General features: G+C 46.4%; 13 non-coding genes across 13 annotated transcripts; all 13 read left to right on the top strand.

Moving 5' to 3' along the window:
• Nucleotides 1-1348: 1348 nt before the first annotated feature.
• Nucleotides 1349-1467, top strand: LOC140576353 (5S ribosomal RNA). Its single transcript, XR_011981570.1, has one exon. It is a non-coding gene; the product is annotated as a 5S ribosomal RNA (ribosomal RNA).
• Nucleotides 1468-2856: 1389 nt separating this feature from the next.
• Nucleotides 2857-2975, top strand: LOC140576352 (5S ribosomal RNA). The gene has a single exon (XR_011981569.1). It is a non-coding gene; the product is annotated as a 5S ribosomal RNA (ribosomal RNA).
• A 1389-nt stretch (nucleotides 2976-4364) lies between these two features.
• On the top strand, nucleotides 4365-4483 carry LOC140576351 (5S ribosomal RNA). The gene has a single exon (XR_011981568.1). It is a non-coding gene; the product is annotated as a 5S ribosomal RNA (ribosomal RNA).
• A 1389-nt stretch (nucleotides 4484-5872) lies between these two features.
• LOC140575729 (5S ribosomal RNA) lies at nucleotides 5873-5991 on the top strand. Its single transcript, XR_011980994.1, has one exon. It is a non-coding gene; the product is annotated as a 5S ribosomal RNA (ribosomal RNA).
• Nucleotides 5992-7380: 1389 nt separating this feature from the next.
• Nucleotides 7381-7499, top strand: LOC140576348 (5S ribosomal RNA). Its single transcript, XR_011981566.1, has one exon. It is a non-coding gene; the product is annotated as a 5S ribosomal RNA (ribosomal RNA).
• Nucleotides 7500-8888: 1389 nt separating this feature from the next.
• On the top strand, nucleotides 8889-9007 carry LOC140576347 (5S ribosomal RNA). Its single transcript, XR_011981565.1, has one exon. It is a non-coding gene; the product is annotated as a 5S ribosomal RNA (ribosomal RNA).
• A 1390-nt stretch (nucleotides 9008-10397) lies between these two features.
• Nucleotides 10398-10516, top strand: LOC140576346 (5S ribosomal RNA). Its single transcript, XR_011981564.1, has one exon. It is a non-coding gene; the product is annotated as a 5S ribosomal RNA (ribosomal RNA).
• A 1389-nt stretch (nucleotides 10517-11905) lies between these two features.
• On the top strand, nucleotides 11906-12024 carry LOC140576345 (5S ribosomal RNA). Its single transcript, XR_011981563.1, has one exon. It is a non-coding gene; the product is annotated as a 5S ribosomal RNA (ribosomal RNA).
• A 1390-nt stretch (nucleotides 12025-13414) lies between these two features.
• LOC140576344 (5S ribosomal RNA) lies at nucleotides 13415-13533 on the top strand. The gene has a single exon (XR_011981562.1). It is a non-coding gene; the product is annotated as a 5S ribosomal RNA (ribosomal RNA).
• A 1390-nt stretch (nucleotides 13534-14923) lies between these two features.
• On the top strand, nucleotides 14924-15042 carry LOC140575678 (5S ribosomal RNA). The gene has a single exon (XR_011980946.1). It is a non-coding gene; the product is annotated as a 5S ribosomal RNA (ribosomal RNA).
• Nucleotides 15043-16432: 1390 nt separating this feature from the next.
• LOC140576343 (5S ribosomal RNA) lies at nucleotides 16433-16551 on the top strand. Its single transcript, XR_011981561.1, has one exon. It is a non-coding gene; the product is annotated as a 5S ribosomal RNA (ribosomal RNA).
• Nucleotides 16552-17941: 1390 nt separating this feature from the next.
• LOC140576342 (5S ribosomal RNA) lies at nucleotides 17942-18060 on the top strand. The gene has a single exon (XR_011981560.1). It is a non-coding gene; the product is annotated as a 5S ribosomal RNA (ribosomal RNA).
• Nucleotides 18061-19450: 1390 nt separating this feature from the next.
• Nucleotides 19451-19569, top strand: LOC140576341 (5S ribosomal RNA). The gene has a single exon (XR_011981559.1). It is a non-coding gene; the product is annotated as a 5S ribosomal RNA (ribosomal RNA).
• The last annotated feature ends 1010 nt before the right edge of the window (nucleotides 19570-20579 follow it).

Below are 20579 nucleotides of genomic sequence, written 5' to 3'. Positions count from 1 at the left end.
CTTTTCTTACTTTTACTCCATCTTACTTTACGCTTTCACAAATCTACAACGCATTACCCTTTCTTTTACATGTACGTCCTTGTGTTACATTTCATACGGTCTTTGGAGTCTTCAGAGTCGAAACATTTCAGCGTCAGATGCCGTTTAAGCCCACCTGCATGGCCTGCCATGGGATGGAAACCAATCAGTTGTAGTTTGGCTTAATTATAGCCAGTTGCTCTCAAAACAAAACACTGGAAAATATTCAACAAGAACTCTGTGGAGGGAATGCTGTGGATAAAAGTAACCCAAGCCTGCCAGTAGGGGTCAGTGTACGTTTGAGGAAACTGACAACATGGGGGGGAAAGTCTGTTACAGGATGTCAACGCAGAGCAGAACTACAACCAATCACAATTACAGCTCATGGGTGGGACAAGCCCAATATTTGCTGTTAAAAACAAACAAACAAACAAAAAAACACCTGCTAATTTAGATCACTTACTTAGGTCACATTAAAGCAACACATCACGAAAGGGAGTGAGCCGTGGGGCAATAACAGCACCGTTTCGTCACAGCCGTGATGTTTATTTCACCGTTACACGCAACCTCAAGTCATGGGCCGCCATTCATGGGTCCCCGTTCTCGTTTCGGGGGGCTGATTTCCAGTTGTATTGAGTTTTTTTTAAATTCTCCTCCCAGACCTGCCTGCATCTACAACAGTTGTTCTTTTGTCCCCCTAAAGCTTCACAGAGCTCTTTGAACTTGACATGGCGACGCCACTTCCCTAAGTCAAAAGGCTGGCTGGCCCACTCAGCCCGAGCCTGCTTCACCGGCATCCCTGCGACTCGCAACTCACCTCAGAGCGATGCTTCGCCCGGCGTGCTAGCGTGAGCTTTTTTCTTTTCTTTTTTTTGCCCGGCTTCCATATTGGTAGGAAGTAGCCTCTGCATTTATCCCGTATTCCTGTTGTACCTTAGTATGTGGAATTTAGGGGTGTAAATAAAAGGAGCCAAGACAGTTGAGAAAGATTTGTGATTTTGTAATTGTCCCGTTTCACAAGCCCATTCGACTCATGTGGCTTATGTGACTTTTATGTTGACAAGGCCGAGTCTGGCGGCCGGCGTTAGCCTTTGTTGCTGAATGTTCAAGTGTCAGCCAAAAGAGCAAGTTTTGTTGTTTTATTTTTTTTGTGAAAAGAGAAGGAGGACAGGAGAGAGCAATGAAATGTGTGATTGGTTTGAATGAGCTTGGTGGGGTTGCTTTGGAAGTAAGAAAGGAGGGCGAGTAAATGTGTGTCCCCTGTAGTGTGGAAAAGGCAGCCGTCTTTTGCCGCGTGCTTATAAATAGGCTGAGTGGAAGCAGCGCTCTAGCTTACGGCCATACCACCCTGAGCACGCCCGATCTCGTCTGATCTCGGAAGCTAAGCAGGGTCGGGCCTGGTTAGTACTTGGATGGGAGACCGCCTGGGAATACCAGGTGCTGTAAGCTTTTGCCATCCTCAAGCACTTACATGCACATTCTTTCACTTGCTTTTCTTACTTTTACTCCATCTTACTTTACGCTTTCACAAATCTACAACGCATTACCCTTTCTTTTACATGTACGTCCTTGTGTTACATTTCATACGGTCTTTGGAGTCTTCAGAGTCGAAACATTTCAGCGTCAGATGCCGTTTAAGCCCACCTGCATGGCCTGCCATGGGATGGAAACCAATCAGTTGTAGTTTGGCTTAATTATAGCCAGTTGCTCTCAAAACAAAACACTGGAAAATATTCAACAAGAACTCTGTGGAGGGAATGCTGTGGATAAAAGTAACCCAAGCCTGCCAGTAGGGGTCAGTGTACGTTTGAGGAAACTGACAACATGGGGGGGAAAGTCTGTTACAGGATGTCAACGCAGAGCAGAACTACAACCAATCACAATTACAGCTCATGGGTGGGACAAGCCCAATATTTGCTGTTAAAAACAAACAAACAAACAAAAAAACACCTGCTAATTTAGATCACTTACTTAGGTCACATTAAAGCAACACATCACGAAAGGGAGTGAGCCGTGGGGCAATAACAGCACCGTTTCGTCACAGCCGTGATGTTTATTTCACCGTTACACGCAACCTCAAGTCATGGGCCGCCATTCATGGGTCCCCGTTCTCGTTTCGGGGGGCTGATTTCCAGTTGTATTGAGTTTTTTTAAAATTCTCCTCCCAGACCTGCCTGCATCTACAACAGTTGTTCTTTTGTCCCCCTAAAGCTTCACAGAGCTCTTTGAACTTGACATGGCGACGCCACTTCCCTAAGTCAAAAGGCTGGCTGGCCCACTCAGCCCGAGCCTGCTTCACCGGCATCCCTGCGACTCGCAACTCACCTCAGAGCGATGCTTCGCCCGGCGTGCTAGCGTGAGCTTTTTTCTTTTTTTTTTTTTGCCCGGCTTCCATATTGGTAGGAAGTAGCCTCTGCATTTATCCCGTATTCCTGTTGTACCTTAGTATGTGGAATTTAGGGGTGTAAATAAAAGGAGCCAAGACAGTTGAGAAAGATTTGTGATTTTGTAATTGTCCCGTTTCACAAGCCCATTCGACTCATGTGGCTTATGTGACTTTTATGTTGACAAGGCCGAGTCTGGCGGCCGGCGTTAGCCTTTGTTGCTGAATGTTCAAGTGTCAGCCAAAAGAGCAAGTTTTGTTGTTTTATTTTTTTTGTGAAAAGAGAAGGAGGACAGGAGAGAGCAATGAAATGTGTGATTGGTTTGAATGAGCTTGGTGGGGTTGCTTTGGAAGTAAGAAAGGAGGGCGAGTAAATGTGTGTCCCCTGTAGTGTGGAAAAGGCAGCCGTCTTTTGCCGCGTGCTTATAAATAGGCTGAGTGGAAGCAGCGCTCTCGCTTACGGCCATACCACCCTGAGCACGCCCGATCTCGTCTGATCTCGGAAGCTAAGCAGGGTCGGGCCTGGTTAGTACTTGGATGGGAGACCGCCTGGGAATACCAGGTGCTGTAAGCTTTTGCCATCCTCAAGCACTTACATGCACATTCTTTCACTTGCTTTTCTTACTTTTACTCCATCTTACTTTACGCTTTCACAAATCTACAACGCATTACCCTTTCTTTTACATGTACGTCCTTGTGTTACATTTCATACGGTCTTTGGAGTCTTCAGAGTCGAAACATTTCAGCGTCAGATGCCGTTTAAGCCCACCTGCATGGCCTGCCATGGGATGGAAACCAATCAGTTGTAGTTTGGCTTAATTATAGCCAGTTGCTCTCAAAACAAAACACTGGAAAATATTCAACAAGAACTCTGTGGAGGGAATGCTGTGGATAAAAGTAACCCAAGCCTGCCAGTAGGGGTCAGTGTACGTTTGAGGAAACTGACAACATGGGGGGGAAAGTCTGTTACAGGATGTCAACGCAGAGCAGAACTACAACCAATCACAATTACAGCTCATGGGTGGGACAAGCCCAATATTTGCTGTTAAAAACAAACAAACAAACAAAAAAACACCTGCTAATTTAGATCACTTACTTAGGTCACATTAAAGCAACACATCACGAAAGGGAGTGAGCCGTGGGGCAATAACAGCACCGTTTCGTCACAGCCGTGATGTTTATTTCACCGTTACACGCAACCTCAAGTCATGGGCCGCCATTCATGGGTCCCCGTTCTCGTTTCGGGGGGCTGATTTCCAGTTGTATTGAGTTTTTTTTAAATTCTCCTCCCAGACCTGCCTGCATCTACAACAGTTGTTCTTTTGTCCCCCTAAAGCTTCACAGAGCTCTTTGAACTTGACATGGCGACGCCACTTCCCTAAGTCAAAAGGCTGGCTGGCCCACTCAGCCCGAGCCTGCTTCACCGGCATCCCTGCGACTCGCAACTCACCTCAGAGCGATGCTTCGCCCGGCGTGCTAGCGTGAGCTTTTTTCTTTTTTTTTTTTTGCCCGGCTTCCATATTGGTAGGAAGTAGCCTCTGCATTTATCCCGTATTCCTGTTGTACCTTAGTATGTGGAATTTAGGGGTGTAAATAAAAGGAGCCAAGACAGTTGAGAAAGATTTGTGATTTTGTAATTGTCCCGTTTCACAAGCCCATTCGACTCATGTGGCTTATGTGACTTTTATGTTGACAAGGCCGAGTCTGGCGGCCGGCGTTAGCCTTTGTTGCTGAATGTTCAAGTGTCAGCCAAAAGAGCAAGTTTTGTTGTTTTATTTTTTTTGTGAAAAGAGAAGGAGGACAGGAGAGAGCAATGAAATGTGTGATTGGTTTGAATGAGCTTGGTGGGGTTGCTTTGGAAGTAAGAAAGGAGGGCGAGTAAATGTGTGTCCCCTGTAGTGTGGAAAAGGCAGCCGTCTTTTGCCGCGTGCTTATAAATAGGCTGAGTGGAAGCAGTGCTCTCGCTTACGGCCATACCACCCTGAGCACGCCCGATCTCGTCTGATCTCGGAAGCTAAGCAGGGTCGGGCCTGGTTAGTACTTGGATGGGAGACCGCCTGGGAATACCAGGTGCTGTAAGCTTTTGCCATCCTCAAGCACTTACATGCACATTCTTTCACTTGCTTTTCTTACTTTTACTCCATCTTACTTTACGCTTTCACAAATCTACAACGCATTACCCTTTCTTTTACATGTACGTCCTTGTGTTACATTTCATACGGTCTTTGGAGTCTTCAGAGTCGAAACATTTCAGCGTCAGATGCCGTTTAAGCCCACCTGCATGGCCTGCCATGGGATGGAAACCAATCAGTTGTAGTTTGGCTTAATTATAGCCAGTTGCTCTCAAAACAAAACACTGGAAAATATTCAACAAGAACTCTGTGGAGGGAATGCTGTGGATAAAAGTAACCCAAGCCTGCCAGTAGGGGTCAGTGTACGTTTGAGGAAACTGACAACATGGGGGGGAAAGTCTGTTACAGGATGTCAACGCAGAGCAGAACTACAACCAATCACAATTACAGCTCATGGGTGGGACAAGCCCAATATTTGCTGTTAAAAACAAACAAACAAACAAAAAAACACCTGCTAATTTAGATCACTTACTTAGGTCACATTAAAGCAACACATCACGAAAGGGAGTGAGCCGTGGGGCAATAACAGCACCGTTTCGTCACAGCCGTGATGTTTATTTCACCGTTACACGCAACCTCAAGTCATGGGCCGCCATTCATGGGTCCCCGTTCTCGTTTCGGGGGGCTGATTTCCAGTTGTATTGAGTTTTTTTAAAATTCTCCTCCCAGACCTGCCTGCATCTACAACAGTTGTTCTTTTGTCCCCCTAAAGCTTCACAGAGCTCTTTGAACTTGACATGGCGACGCCACTTCCCTAAGTCAAAAGGCTGGCTGGCCCACTCAGCCCGAGCCTGCTTCACCGGCATCCCTGCGACTCGCAACTCACCTCAGAGCGATGCTTCGCCCGGCGTGCTAGCGTGAGCTTTTTTCTTTTTTTTTTTTTGCCCGGCTTCCATATTGGTAGGAAGTAGCCTCTGCATTTATCCCGTATTCCTGTTGTACCTTAGTATGTGGAATTTAGGGGTGTAAATAAAAGGAGCCAAGACAGTTGAGAAAGATTTGTGATTTTGTAATTGTCCCGTTTCACAAGCCCATTCGACTCATGTGGCTTATGTGACTTTTATGTTGACAAGGCCGAGTCTGGCGGCCGGCGTTAGCCTTTGTTGCTGAATGTTCAAGTGTCAGCCAAAAGAGCAAGTTTTGTTGTTTTATTTTTTTTGTGAAAAGAGAAGGAGGACAGGAGAGAGCAATGAAATGTGTGATTGGTTTGAATGAGCTTGGTGGGGTTGCTTTGGAAGTAAGAAAGGAGGGCGAGTAAATGTGTGTCCCCTGTAGTGTGGAAAAGGCAGCCGTCTTTTGCCGCGTGCTTATAAATAGGCTGAGTGGAAGCAGTGCTCTCGCTTACGGCCATACCACCCTGAGCACGCCGGATCTCGTCTGATCTCGGAAGCTAAGCAGGGTCGGGCCTGGTTAGTACTTGGATGGGAGACCGCCTGGGAATACCAGGTGCTGTAAGCTTTTGCCATCCTCAAGCACTTACATGCACATTCTTTCACTTGCTTTTCTTACTTTTACTCCATCTTACTTTACGCTTTCACAAATCTACAACGCATTACCCTTTCTTTTACATGTACGTCCTTGTGTTACATTTCATACGGTCTTTGGAGTCTTCAGAGTCGAAACATTTCAGCGTCAGATGCCGTTTAAGCCCACCTGCATGGCCTGCCATGGGATGGAAACCAATCAGTTGTAGTTTGGCTTAATTATAGCCAGTTGCTCTCAAAACAAAACACTGGAAAATATTCAACAAGAACTCTGTGGAGGGAATGCTGTGGATAAAAGTAACCCAAGCCTGCCAGTAGGGGTCAGTGTACGTTTGAGGAAACTGACAACATGGGGGGGAAAGTCTGTTACAGGATGTCAACGCAGAGCAGAACTACAACCAATCACAATTACAGCTCATGGGTGGGACAAGCCCAATATTTGCTGTTAAAAACAAACAAACAAACAAAAAAACACCTGCTAATTTAGATCACTTACTTAGGTCACATTAAAGCAACACATCACGAAAGGGAGTGAGCCGTGGGGCAATAACAGCACCGTTTCGTCACAGCCGTGATGTTTATTTCACCGTTACACGCAACCTCAAGTCATGGGCCGCCATTCATGGGTCCCCGTTCTCGTTTCGGGGGGCTGATTTCCAGTTGTATTGAGTTTTTTTTAAATTCTCCTCCCAGACCTGCCTGCATCTACAACAGTTGTTCTTTTGTCCCCCTAAAGCTTCACAGAGCTCTTTGAACTTGACATGGCGACGCCACTTCCCTAAGTCAAAAGGCTGGCTGGCCCACTCAGCCCGAGCCTGCTTCACCGGCATCCCTGCGACTCGCAACTCACCTCAGAGCGATGCTTCGCCCGGCGTGCTAGCGTGAGCTTTTTTCTTTTTTTTTTTTTGCCCGGCTTCCATATTGGTAGGAAGTAGCCTCTGCATTTATCCCGTATTCCTGTTGTACCTTAGTATGTGGAATTTAGGGGTGTAAATAAAAGGAGCCAAGACAGTTGAGAAAGATTTGTGATTTTGTAATTGTCCCGTTTCACAAGCCCATTCGACTCATGTGGCTTATGTGACTTTTATGTTGACAAGGCCGAGTCTGGCGGCCGGCGTTAGCCTTTGTTGCTGAATGTTCAAGTGTCAGCCAAAAGAGCAAGTTTTGTTGTTTTATTTTTTTTGTGAAAAGAGAAGGAGGACAGGAGAGAGCAATGAAATGTGTGATTGGTTTGAATGAGCTTGGTGGGGTTGCTTTGGAAGTAAGAAAGGAGGGCGAGTAAATGTGTGTCCCCTGTAGTGTGGAAAAGGCAGCCGTCTTTTGCCGCATGCTTATAAATAGGCTGAGTGGAAGCAGTGCTCTCGCTTACGGCCATACCACCCTGAGCACGCCCGATCTCGTCTGATCTCGGAAGCTAAGCAGGGTCGGGCCTGGTTAGTACTTGGATGGGAGACCGCCTGGGAATACCAGGTGCTGTAAGCTTTTGCCATCCTCAAGCACTTACATGCACATTCTTTCACTTGCTTTTCTTACTTTTACTCCATCTTACTTTACGCTTTCACAAATCTACAACGCATTACCCTTTCTTTTACATGTACGTCCTTGTGTTACATTTCATACGGTCTTTGGAGTCTTCAGAGTCGAAACATTTCAGCGTCAGATGCCGTTTAAGCCCACCTGCATGGCCTGCCATGGGATGGAAACCAATCAGTTGTAGTTTGGCTTAATTATAGCCAGTTGCTCTCAAAACAAAACACTGGAAAATATTCAACAAGAACTCTGTGGAGGGAATGCTGTGGATAAAAGTAACCCAAGCCTGCCAGTAGGGGTCAGTGTACGTTTGAGGAAACTGACAACATGGGGGGGAAAGTCTGTTACAGGATGTCAACGCAGAGCAGAACTACAACCAATCACAATTACAGCTCATGGGTGGGACAAGCCCAATATTTGCTGTTAAAAACAAACAAACAAACAAAAAAACACCTGCTAATTTAGATCACTTACTTAGGTCACATTAAAGCAACACATCACGAAAGGGAGTGAGCCGTGGGGCAATAACAGCACCGTTTCGTCACAGCCGTGATGTTTATTTCACCGTTACACGCAACCTCAAGTCATGGGCCGCCATTCATGGGTCCCCGTTCTCGTTTCGGGGGGCTGATTTCCAGTTGTATTGAGTTTTTTTTAAATTCTCCTCCCAGACCTGCCTGCATCTACAACAGTTGTTCTTTTGTCCCCCTAAAGCTTCACAGAGCTCTTTGAACTTGACATGGCGACGCCACTTCCCTAAGTCAAAAGGCTGGCTGGCCCACTCAGCCCGAGCCTGCTTCACCGGCATCCCTGCGACTCGCAACTCACCTCAGAGCGATGCTTCGCCCGGCGTGCTAGCGTGAGCTTTTTTCTTTTTTTTTTTTTGCCCGGCTTCCATATTGGTAGGAAGTAGCCTCTGCATTTATCCCGTATTCCTGTTGTACCTTAGTATGTGGAATTTAGGGGTGTAAATAAAAGGAGCCAAGACAGTTGAGAAAGATTTGTGATTTTGTAATTGTCCCGTTTCACAAGCCCATTCGACTCATGTGGCTTATGTGACTTTTATGTTGACAAGGCCGAGTCTGGCGGCCGGCGTTAGCCTTTGTTGCTGAATGTTCAAGTGTCAGCCAAAAGAGCAAGTTTTGTTGTTTTATTTTTTTTGTGAAAAGAGAAGGAGGACAGGAGAGAGCAATGAAATGTGTGATTGGTTTGAATGAGCTTGGTGGGGTTGCTTTGGAAGTAAGAAAGGAGGGCGAGTAAATGTGTGTCCCCTGTAGTGTGGAAAAGGCAGCCGTCTTTTGCCGCGTGCTTATAAATAGGCTGAGTGGAAGCAGTGCTCTCGCTTACGGCCATACCACCCTGAGCACGCCCGATCTCGTCTGATCTCGGAAGCTAAGCAGGGTCGGGCCTGGTTAGTACTTGGATGGGAGACCGCCTGGGAATACCAGGTGCTGTAAGCTTTTGCCATCCTCAAGCACTTACATGCACATTCTTTCACTTGCTTTTCTTACTTTTACTCCATCTTACTTTACGCTTTCACAAATCTACAACGCATTACCCTTTCTTTTACATGTACGTCCTTGTGTTACATTTCATACGGTCTTTGGAGTCTTCAGAGTCGAAACATTTCAGCGTCAGATGCCGTTTAAGCCCACCTGCATGGCCTGCCATGGGATGGAAACCAATCAGTTGTAGTTTGGCTTAATTATAGCCAGTTGCTCTCAAAACAAAACACTGGAAAATATTCAACAAGAACTCTGTGGAGGGAATGCTGTGGATAAAAGTAACCCAAGCCTGCCAGTAGGGGTCAGTGTACGTTTGAGGAAACTGACAACATGGGGGGGAAAGTCTGTTACAGGATGTCAACGCAGAGCAGAACTACAACCAATCACAATTACAGCTCATGGGTGGGACAAGCCCAATATTTGCTGTTAAAAACAAACAAACAAACAAAAAAACACCTGCTAATTTAGATCACTTACTTAGGTCACATTAAAGCAACACATCACGAAAGGGAGTGAGCCGTGGGGCAATAACAGCACCGTTTCGTCACAGCCGTGATGTTTATTTCACCGTTACACGCAACCTCAAGTCATGGGCCGCCATTCATGGGTCCCCGTTCTCGTTTCGGGGGGCTGATTTCCAGTTGTATTGAGTTTTTTTTAAATTCTCCTCCCAGACCTGCCTGCATCTACAACAGTTGTTCTTTTGTCCCCCTAAAGCTTCACAGAGCTCTTTGAACTTGACATGGCGACGCCACTTCCCTAAGTCAAAAGGCTGGCTGGCCCACTCAGCCCGAGCCTGCTTCACCGGCATCCCTGCGACTCGCAACTCACCTCAGAGCGATGCTTCGCCCGGCGTGCTAGCGTGAGCTTTTTTCTTTTCTTTTTTTTTGCCCGGCTTCCATATTGGTAGGAAGTAGCCTCTGCATTTATCCCGTATTCCTGTTGTACCTTAGTATGTGGAATTTAGGGGTGTAAATAAAAGGAGCCAAGACAGTTGAGAAAGATTTGTGATTTTGTAATTGTCCCGTTTCACAAGCCCATTCGACTCATGTGGCTTATGTGACTTTTATGTTGACAAGGCCGAGTCTGGCGGCCGGCGTTAGCCTTTGTTGCTGAATGTTCAAGTGTCAGCCAAAAGAGCAAGTTTTGTTGTTTTATTTTTTTTGTGAAAAGAGAAGGAGGACAGGAGAGAGCAATGAAATGTGTGATTGGTTTGAATGAGCTTGGTGGGGTTGCTTTGGAAGTAAGAAAGGAGGGCGAGTAAATGTGTGTCCCCTGTAGTGTGGAAAAGGCAGCCGTCTTTTGCCGCGTGCTTATAAATAGGCTGAGTGGAAGCAGTGCTCTCGCTTACGGCCATACCACCCTGAGCACGCCCGATCTCGTCTGATCTCGGAAGCTAAGCAGGGTCGGGCCTGGTTAGTACTTGGATGGGAGACCGCCTGGGAATACCAGGTGCTGTAAGCTTTTGCCATCCTCAAGCACTTACATGCACATTCTTTCACTTGCTTTTCTTACTTTTACTCCATCTTACTTTACGCTTTCACAAATCTACAACGCATTACCCTTTCTTTTACATGTACGTCCTTGTGTTACATTTCATACGGTCTTTGGAGTCTTCAGAGTCGAAACATTTCAGCGTCAGATGCCGTTTAAGCCCACCTGCATGGCCTGCCATGGGATGGAAACCAATCAGTTGTAGTTTGGCTTAATTATAGCCAGTTGCTCTCAAAACAAAACACTGGAAAATATTCAACAAGAACTCTGTGGAGGGAATGCTGTGGATAAAAGTAACCCAAGCCTGCCAGTAGGGGTCAGTGTACGTTTGAGGAAACTGACAACATGGGGGGGAAAGTCTGTTACAGGATGTCAACGCAGAGCAGAACTACAACCAATCACAATTACAGCTCATGGGTGGGACAAGCCCAATATTTGCTGTTAAAAACAAACAAACAAACAAAAAAACACCTGCTAATTTAGATCACTTACTTAGGTCACATTAAAGCAACACATCACGAAAGGGAGTGAGCCGTGGGGCAATAACAGCACCGTTTCGTCACAGCCGTGATGTTTATTTCACCGTTACACGCAACCTCAAGTCATGGGCCGCCATTCATGGGTCCCCGTTCTCGTTTCGGGGGGCTGATTTCCAGTTGTATTGAGTTTTTTTTAAATTCTCCTCCCAGACCTGCCTGCATCTACAACAGTTGTTCTTTTGTCCCCCTAAAGCTTCACAGAGCTCTTTGAACTTGACATGGCGACGCCACTTCCCTAAGTCAAAAGGCTGGCTGGCCCACTCAGCCCGAGCCTGCTTCACCGGCATCCCTGCGACTCGCAACTCACCTCAGAGCGATGCTTCGCCCGGCGTGCTAGCGTGAGCTTTTTTCTTTTTTTTTTTTTGCCCGGCTTCCATATTGGTAGGAAGTAGCCTCTGCATTTATCCCGTATTCCTGTTGTACCTTAGTATGTGGAATTTAGGGGTGTAAATAAAAGGAGCCAAGACAGTTGAGAAAGATTTGTGATTTTGTAATTGTCCCGTTTCACAAGCCCATTCGACTCATGTGGCTTATGTGACTTTTATGTTGACAAGGCCGAGTCTGGCGGCCGGCGTTAGCCTTTGTTGCTGAATGTTCAAGTGTCAGCCAAAAGAGCAAGTTTTGTTGTTTTATTTTTTTTGTGAATAGAGAAGGAGGACAGGAGAGAGCAATGAAATGTGTGATTGGTTTGAATGAGCTTGGTGGGGTTGCTTTGGAAGTAAGAAAGGAGGGCGAGTAAATGTGTGTCCCCTGTAGTGTGGAAAAGGCAGCCGTCTTTTGCCGCATGCTTATAAATAGGCTGAGTGGAAGCAGTGCTCTCGCTTACGGCCATACCACCCTGAGCACGCCCGATCTCGTCTGATCTCGGAAGCTAAGCAGGGTCGGGCCTGGTTAGTACTTGGATGGGAGACCGCCTGGGAATACCAGGTGCTGTAAGCTTTTGCCATCCTCAAGCACTTACATGCACATTCTTTCACTTGCTTTTCTTACTTTTACTCCATCTTACTTTACGCTTTCACAAATCTACAACGCATTACCCTTTCTTTTACATGTACGTCCTTGTGTTACATTTCATACGGTCTTTGGAGTCTTCAGAGTCGAAACATTTCAGCGTCAGATGCCGTTTAAGCCCACCTGCATGGCCTGCCATGGGATGGAAACCAATCAGTTGTAGTTTGGCTTAATTATAGCCAGTTGCTCTCAAAACAAAACACTGGAAAATATTCAACAAGAACTCTGTGGAGGGAATGCTGTGGATAAAAGTAACCCAAGCCTGCCAGTAGGGGTCAGTGTACGTTTGAGGAAACTGACAACATGGGGGGGAAAGTCTGTTACAGGATGTCAACGCAGAGCAGAACTACAACCAATCACAATTACAGCTCATGGGTGGGACAAGCCCAATATTTGCTGTTAAAAACAAACAAACAAACAAAAAAACACCTGCTAATTTAGATCACTTACTTAGGTCACATTAAAGCAACACATCACGAAAGGGAGTGAGCCGTGGGGCAATAACAGCACCGTTTCGTCACAGCCGTGATGTTTATTTCACCGTTACACGCAACCTCAAGTCATGGGCCGCCATTCATGGGTCCCCGTTCTCGTTTCGGGGGGCTGATTTCCAGTTGTATTGAGTTTTTTTTAAATTCTCCTCCCAGACCTGCCTGCATCTACAACAGTTGTTCTTTTGTCCCCCTAAAGCTTCACAGAGCTCTTTGAACTTGACATGGCGACGCCACTTCCCTAAGTCAAAAGGCTGGCTGGCCCACTCAGCCCGAGCCTGCTTCACCGGCATCCCTGCGACTCGCAACTCACCTCAGAGCGATGCTTCGCCCGGCGTGCTAGCGTGAGCTTTTTTCTTTTCTTTTTTTTTGCCCGGCTTCCATATTGGTAGGAAGTAGCCTCTGCATTTATCCCGTATTCCTGTTGTACCTTAGTATGTGGAATTTAGGGGTGTAAATAAAAGGAGCCAAGACAGTTGAGAAAGATTTGTGATTTTGTAATTGTCCCGTTTCACAAGCCCATTCGACTCATGTGGCTTATGTGACTTTTATGTTGACAAGGCCGAGTCTGGCGGCCGGCGTTAGCCTTTGTTGCTGAATGTTCAAGTGTCAGCCAAAAGAGCAAGTTTTGTTGTTTTATTTTTTTTGTGAAAAGAGAAGGAGGACAGGAGAGAGCAATGAAATGTGTGATTGGTTTGAATGAGCTTGGTGGGGTTGCTTTGGAAGTAAGAAAGGAGGGCGAGTAAATGTGTGTCCCCTGTAGTGTGGAAAAGGCAGCCGTCTTTTGCCGCATGCTTATAAATAGGCTGAGTGGAAGCAGTGCTCTCGCTTACGGCCATACCACCCTGAGCACGCCCGATCTCGTCTGATCTCGGAAGCTAAGCAGGGTCGGGCCTGGTTAGTACTTGGATGGGAGACCGCCTGGGAATACCAGGTGCTGTAAGCTTTCGCCATCCTCAAGCACTTACATGCACATTCTTTCACTTGCTTTTCTTACTTTTACTCCATCTTACTTTACGCTTTCACAAATCTACAACGCATTACCCTTTCTTTTACATGTACGTCCTTGTGTTACATTTCATACGGTCTTTGGAGTCTTCAGAGTCGAAACATTTCAGCGTCAGATGCCGTTTAAGCCCACCTGCATGGCCTGCCATGGGATGGAAACCAATCAGTTGTAGTTTGGCTTAATTATAGCCAGTTGCTCTCAAAACAAAACACTGGAAAATATTCAACAAGAACTCTGTGGAGGGAATGCTGTGGATAAAAGTAACCCAAGCCTGCCAGTAGGGGTCAGTGTACGTTTGAGGAAACTGACAACATGGGGGGGAAAGTCTGTTACAGGATGTCAACGCAGAGCAGAACTACAACCAATCACAATTACAGCTCATGGGTGGGACAAGCCCAATATTTGCTGTTAAAAACAAACAAACAAACAAAAAAACACCTGCTAATTTAGATCACTTACTTAGGTCACATTAAAGCAACACATCACGAAAGGGAGTGAGCCGTGGGGCAATAACAGCACCGTTTCGTCACAGCCGTGATGTTTATTTCACCGTTACACGCAACCTCAAGTCATGGGCCGCCATTCATGGGTCCCCGTTCTCGTTTCGGGGGGCTGATTTCCAGTTGTATTGAGTTTTTTTAAAATTCTCCTCCCAGACCTGCCTGCATCTACAACAGTTGTTCTTTTGTCCCCCTAAAGCTTCACAGAGCTCTTTGAACTTGACATGGCGACGCCACTTCCCTAAGTCAAAAGGCTGGCTGGCCCACTCAGCCCGAGCCTGCTTCACCGGCATCCCTGCGACTCGCAACTCACCTCAGAGCGATGCTTCGCCCGGCGTGCTAGCGTGAGCTTTTTTCTTTTCTTTTTTTTTGCCCGGCTTCCATATTGGTAGGAAGTAGCCTCTGCATTTATCCCGTATTCCTGTTGTACCTTAGTATGTGGAATTTAGGGGTGTAAATAAAAGGAGCCAAGACAGTTGAGAAAGATTTGTGATTTTGTAATTGTCCCGTTTCACAAGCCCATTCGACTCATGTGGCTTATGTGACTTTTATGTTGACAAGGCCGAGTCTGGCGGCCGGCGTTAGCCTTTGTTGCTGAATGTTCAAGTGTCAGCCAAAAGAGCAAGTTTTGTTGTTTTATTTTTTTTGTGAAAAGAGAAGGAGGACAGGAGAGAGCAATGAAATGTGTGATTGGTTTGAATGAGCTTGGTGGGGTTGCTTTGGAAGTAAGAAAGGAGGGCGAGTAAATGTGTGTCCCCTGTAGTGTGGAAAAGGCAGCCGTCTTTTGCCGCATGCTTATAAATAGGCTGAGTGGAAGCAGTGCTCTCGCTTACGGCCATACCACCCTGAGCACGCCAGATCTCGTCTGATCTCGGAAGCTAAGCAGGGTCGGGCCTGGTTAGTACTTGGATGGGAGACCGCCTGGGAATACCAGGTGCTGTAAGCTTTCGCCATCCTCAAGCACTTACATGCACATTCTTTCACTTGCTTTTCTTACTTTTACTCCATCTTACTTTACGCTTTCACAAATCTACAACGCATTACCCTTTCTTTTACATGTACGTCCTTGTGTTACATTTCATACGGTCTTTGGAGTCTTCAGAGTCGAAACATTTCAGCGTCAGATGCCGTTTAAGCCCACCTGCATGGCCTGCCATGGGATGGAAACCAATCAGTTGTAGTTTGGCTTAATTATAGCCAGTTGCTCTCAAAACAAAACACTGGAAAATATTCAACAAGAACTCTGTGGAGGGAATGCTGTGGATAAAAGTAACCCAAGCCTGCCAGTAGGGGTCAGTGTACGTTTGAGGAAACTGACAACATGGGGGGGAAAGTCTGTTACAGGATGTCAACGCAGAGCAGAACTACAACCAATCACAATTACAGCTCATGGGTGGGACAAGCCCAATATTTGCTGTTAAAAACAAACAAACAAACAAAAAAACACCTGCTAATTTAGATCACTTACTTAGGTCACATTAAAGCAACACATCACGAAAGGGAGTGAGCCGTGGGGCAATAACAGCACCGTTTCGTCACAGCCGTGATGTTTATTTCACCGTTACACGCAACCTCAAGTCATGGGCCGCCATTCATGGGTCCCCGTTCTCGTTTCGGGGGGCTGATTTCCAGTTGTATTGAGTTTTTTTTAAATTCTCCTCCCAGACCTGCCTGCATCTACAACAGTTGTTCTTTTGTCCCCCTAAAGCTTCACAGAGCTCTTTGAACTTGACATGGCGACGCCACTTCCCTAAGTCAAAAGGCTGGCTGGCCCACTCAGCCCGAGCCTGCTTCACCGGCATCCCTGCGACTCGCAACTCACCTCAGAGCGATGCTTCGCCCGGCGTGCTAGCGTGAGCTTTTTTCTTTTCTTTTTTTTTGCCCGGCTTCCATATTGGTAGGAAGTAGCCTCTGCATTTATCCCGTATTCCTGTTGTACCTTAGTATGTGGAATTTAGGGGTGTAAATAAAAGGAGCCAAGACAGTTGAGAAAGATTTGTGATTTTGTAATTGTCCCGTTTCACAAGCCCATTCGACTCATGTGGCTTATGTGACTTTTATGTTGACAAGGCCGAGTCTGGCGGCCGGCGTTAGCCTTTGTTGCTGAATGTTCAAGTGTCAGCCAAAAGAGCAAGTTTTGTTGTTTTATTTTTTTTGTGAAAAGAGAAGGAGGACAGGAGAGAGCAATGAAATGTGTGATTGGTTTGAATGAGCTTGGTGGGGTTGCTTTGGAAGTAAGAAAGGAGGGCGAGTAAATGTGTGTCCCCTGTAGTGTGGAAAAGGCAGCCGTCTTTTGCCGCATGCTTATAAATAGGCTGAGTGGAAGCAGTGCTCTCGCTTACGGCCATACCACCCTGAGCACGCCCGATCTCGTCTGATCTCGGAAGCTAAGCAGGGTCGGGCCTGGTTAGTACTTGGATGGGAGACCGCCTGGGAATACCAGGTGCTGTAAGCTTTCGCCATCCTCAAGCACTTACATGCACATTCTTTCACTTGCTTTTCTTACTTTTACTCCATCTTACTTTACGCTTTCACAAATCTACAACGCATTACCCTTTCTTTTACATGTACGTCCTTGTGTTACATTTCATACGGTCTTTGGAGTCTTCAGAGTCGAAACATTTCAGCGTCAGATGCCGTTTAAGCCCACCTGCATGGCCTGCCATGGGATGGAAACCAATCAGTTGTAGTTTGGCTTAATTATAGCCAGTTGCTCTCAAAACAAAACACTGGAAAATATTCAACAAGAACTCTGTGGAGGGAATGCTGTGGATAAAAGTAACCCAAGCCTGCCAGTAGGGGTCAGTGTACGTTTGAGGAAACTGACAACATGGGGGGGAAAGTCTGTTACAGGATGTCAACGCAGAGCAGAACTACAACCAATCACAATTACAGCTCATGGGTGGGACAAGCCCAATATTTGCTGTTAAAAACAAACAAACAAACAAAAAAACACCTGCTAATTTAGATCACTTACTTAGGTCACATTAAAGCAACACATCACGAAAGGGAGTGAGCCGTGGGGCAATAACAGCACCGTTTCGTCACAGCCGTGATGTTTATTTCACCGTTACACGCAACCTCAAGTCATGGGCCGCCATTCATGGGTCCCCGTTCTCGTTTCGGGGGGCTGATTTCCAGTTGTATTGAGTTTTTTTAAAATTCTCCTCCCAGACCTGCCTGCATCTACAACAGTTGTTCTTTTGTCCCCCTAAAGCTTCACAGAGCTCTTTGAACTTGACATGGCGACGCCACTTCCCTAAGTCAAAAGGCTGGCTGGCCCACTCAGCCCGAGCCTGCTTCACCGGCATCCCTGCGACTCGCAACTCACCTCAGAGCGATGCTTCGCCCGGCGTGCTAGCGTGAGCTTTTTTCTTTTCTTTTTTTTTGCCCGGCTTCCATATTGGTAGGAAGTAGCCTCTGCATTTATCCCGTATTCCTGTTGTACCTTAGTATGTGGAATTTAGGGGTGTAAATAAAAGGAGCCAAGACAGTTGAGAAAGATTTGTGATTTTGTAATTGTCCCGTTTCACAAGCCCATTCGACTCATGTGGCTTATGTGACTTTTATGTTGACAAGGCCGAGTCTGGCGGCCGGCGTTAGCCTTTGTTGCTGAATGTTCAAGTGTCAGCCAAAAGAGCAAGTTTTGTTGTTTTATTTTTTTTGTGAAAAGAGAAGGAGGACAGGAGAGAGCAATGAAATGTGTGATTGGTTTGAATGAGCTTGGTGGGGTTGCTTTGGAAGTAAGAAAGGAGGGCGAGTAAATGTGTGTCCCCTGTAGTGTGGAAAAGGCAGCCGTCTTTTGCCGCATGCTTATAAATAGGCTGAGTGGAAGCAGTGCTCTCGCTTACGGCCATACCACCCTGAGCACGCCCGATCTCGTCTGATCTCGGAAGCTAAGCAGGGTCGGGCCTGGTTAGTACTTGGATGGGAGACCGCCTGGGAATACCAGGTGCTGTAAGCTTTCGCCATCCTCAAGCACTTACATGCACATTCTTTCACTTGCTTTTCTTACTTTTACTCCATCTTACTTTACGCTTTCACAAATCTACAACGCATTACCCTTTCTTTTACATGTACGTCCTTGTGTTACATTTCATACGGTCTTTGGAGTCTTCAGAGTCGAAACATTTCAGCGTCAGATGCCGTTTAAGCCCACCTGCATGGCCTGCCATGGGATGGAAACCAATCAGTTGTAGTTTGGCTTAATTATAGCCAGTTGCTCTCAAAACAAAACACTGGAAAATATTCAACAAGAACTCTGTGGAGGGAATGCTGTGGATAAAAGTAACCCAAGCCTGCCAGTAGGGGTCAGTGTACGTTTGAGGAAACTGACAACATGGGGGGGAAAGTCTGTTACAGGATGTCAACGCAGAGCAGAACTACAACCAATCACAATTACAGCTCATGGGTGGGACAAGCCCAATATTTGCTGTTAAAAACAAACAAACAAACAAAAAAACACCTGCTAATTTAGATCACTTACTTAGGTCACATTAAAGCAACACATCACGAAAGGGAGTGAGCCGTGGGGCAATAACAGCACCGTTTCGTCACAGCCGTGATGTTTATTTCACCGTTACACGCAACCTCAAGTCATGGGCCGCCATTCATGGGTCCCCGTTCTCGTTTCGGGGGGCTGATTTCCAGTTGTATTGAGTTTTTTTTAAATTCTCCTCCCAGACCTGCCTGCATCTACAACAGTTGTTCTTTTGTCCCCCTAAAGCTTCACAGAGCTCTTTGAACTTGACATGGCGACGCCACTTCCCTAAGTCAAAAGGCTGGCTGGCCCACTCAGCCCGAGCCTGCTTCACCGGCATCCCTGCGACTCGCAACTCACCTCAGAGCGATGCTTCGCCCGGCGTGCTAGCGTGAGCTTTTTTCTTTTCTTTTTTTTTGCCCGGCTTCCATATTGGTAGGAAGTAGCCTCTGCATTTATCCCGTATTCCTGTTGTACCTTAGTATGTGGAATTTAGGGGTGTAAATAAAAGGAGCCAAGACAGTTGAGAAAGATTTGTGATTTTGTAATTGTCCCGTTTCACAAGCCCATTCGACTCATGTGGCTTATGTGACTTTTATGTTGACAAGGCCGAGTCTGGCGGCCGGCGTTAGCCTTTGTTGCTGAATGTTCAAGTGTCAGCCAAAAGAGCAAGTTTTGTTGTTTTATTTTTTTTGTGAAAAGAGAAGGAGGACAGGAGAGAGCAATGAAATGTGTGATTGGTTTGAATGAGCTTGGTGGGGTTGCTTTGGAAGTAAGAAAGGAGGGCGAGTAAATGTGTGTCCCCTGTAGTGTGGAAAAGGCAGCCGTCTTTTGCCGCATGCTTATAAATAGGCTGAGTGGAAGCAGTGCTCTCGCTTACGGCCATACCACCCTGAGCACGCCCGATCTCGTCTGATCTCGGAAGCTAAGCAGGGTCGGGCCTGGTTAGTACTTGGATGGGAGACCGCCTGGGAATACCAGGTGCTGTAAGCTTTCGCCATCCTCAAGCACTTACATGCACATTCTTTCACTTGCTTTTCTTACTTTTACTCCATCTTACTTTACGCTTTCACAAATCTACAACGCATTACCCTTTCTTTTACATGTACGTCCTTGTGTTACATTTCATACGGTCTTTGGAGTCTTCAGAGTCGAAACATTTCAGCGTCAGATGCCGTTTAAGCCCACCTGCATGGCCTGCCATGGGATGGAAACCAATCAGTTGTAGTTTGGCTTAATTATAGCCAGTTGCTCTCAAAACAAAACACTGGAAAATATTCAACAAGAACTCTGTGGAGGGAATGCTGTGGATAAAAGTAACCCAAGCCTGCCAGTAGGGGTCAGTGTACGTTTGAGGAAACTGACAACATGGGGGGGAAAGTCTGTTACAGGATGTCAACGCAGAGCAGAACTACAACCAATCACAATTACAGCTCATGGGTGGGACAAGCCCAATATTTGCTGTTAAAAACAAACAAACAAACAAAAAAACACCTGCTAATTTAGATCACTTACTTAGGTCACATTAAAGCAACACATCACGAAAGGGAGTGAGCCGTGGGGCAATAACAGCACCGTTTCGTCACAGCCGTGATGTTTATTTCACCGTTACACGCAACCTCAAGTCATGGGCCGCCATTCATGGGTCCCCGTTCTCGTTTCGGGGGGCTGATTTCCAGTTGTATTGAGTTTTTTTTAAATTCTCCTCCCAGACCTGCCTGCATCTACAACAGTTGTTCTTTTGTCCCCCTAAAGCTTCACAGAGCTCTTTGAACTTGACATGGCGACGCCACTTCCCTAAGTCAAAAGGCTGGCTGGCCCACTCAGCCCGAGCCTGCTTCACCGGCATCCCTGCGACTCGCAACTCACCTCAGAGCGATGCTTCGCCCGGCGTGCTAGCGTGAGCTTTTTTCTTTTCTTTTTTTTTGCCCGGCTTCCATATTGGTAGGAAGTAGCCTCTGCATTTATCCCGTATTCCTGTTGTACCTTAGTATGTGGAATTT

The sequence above is a fragment of the Salminus brasiliensis genome, chromosome 13 (genome assembly GCF_030463535.1).
Source record: "Salminus brasiliensis chromosome 13, fSalBra1.hap2, whole genome shotgun sequence".
NCBI lineage: Eukaryota > Metazoa > Chordata > Actinopteri > Characiformes > Bryconidae > Salminus > Salminus brasiliensis.
This window is presented reverse-complemented; position numbering and strand designations above follow the sequence as displayed.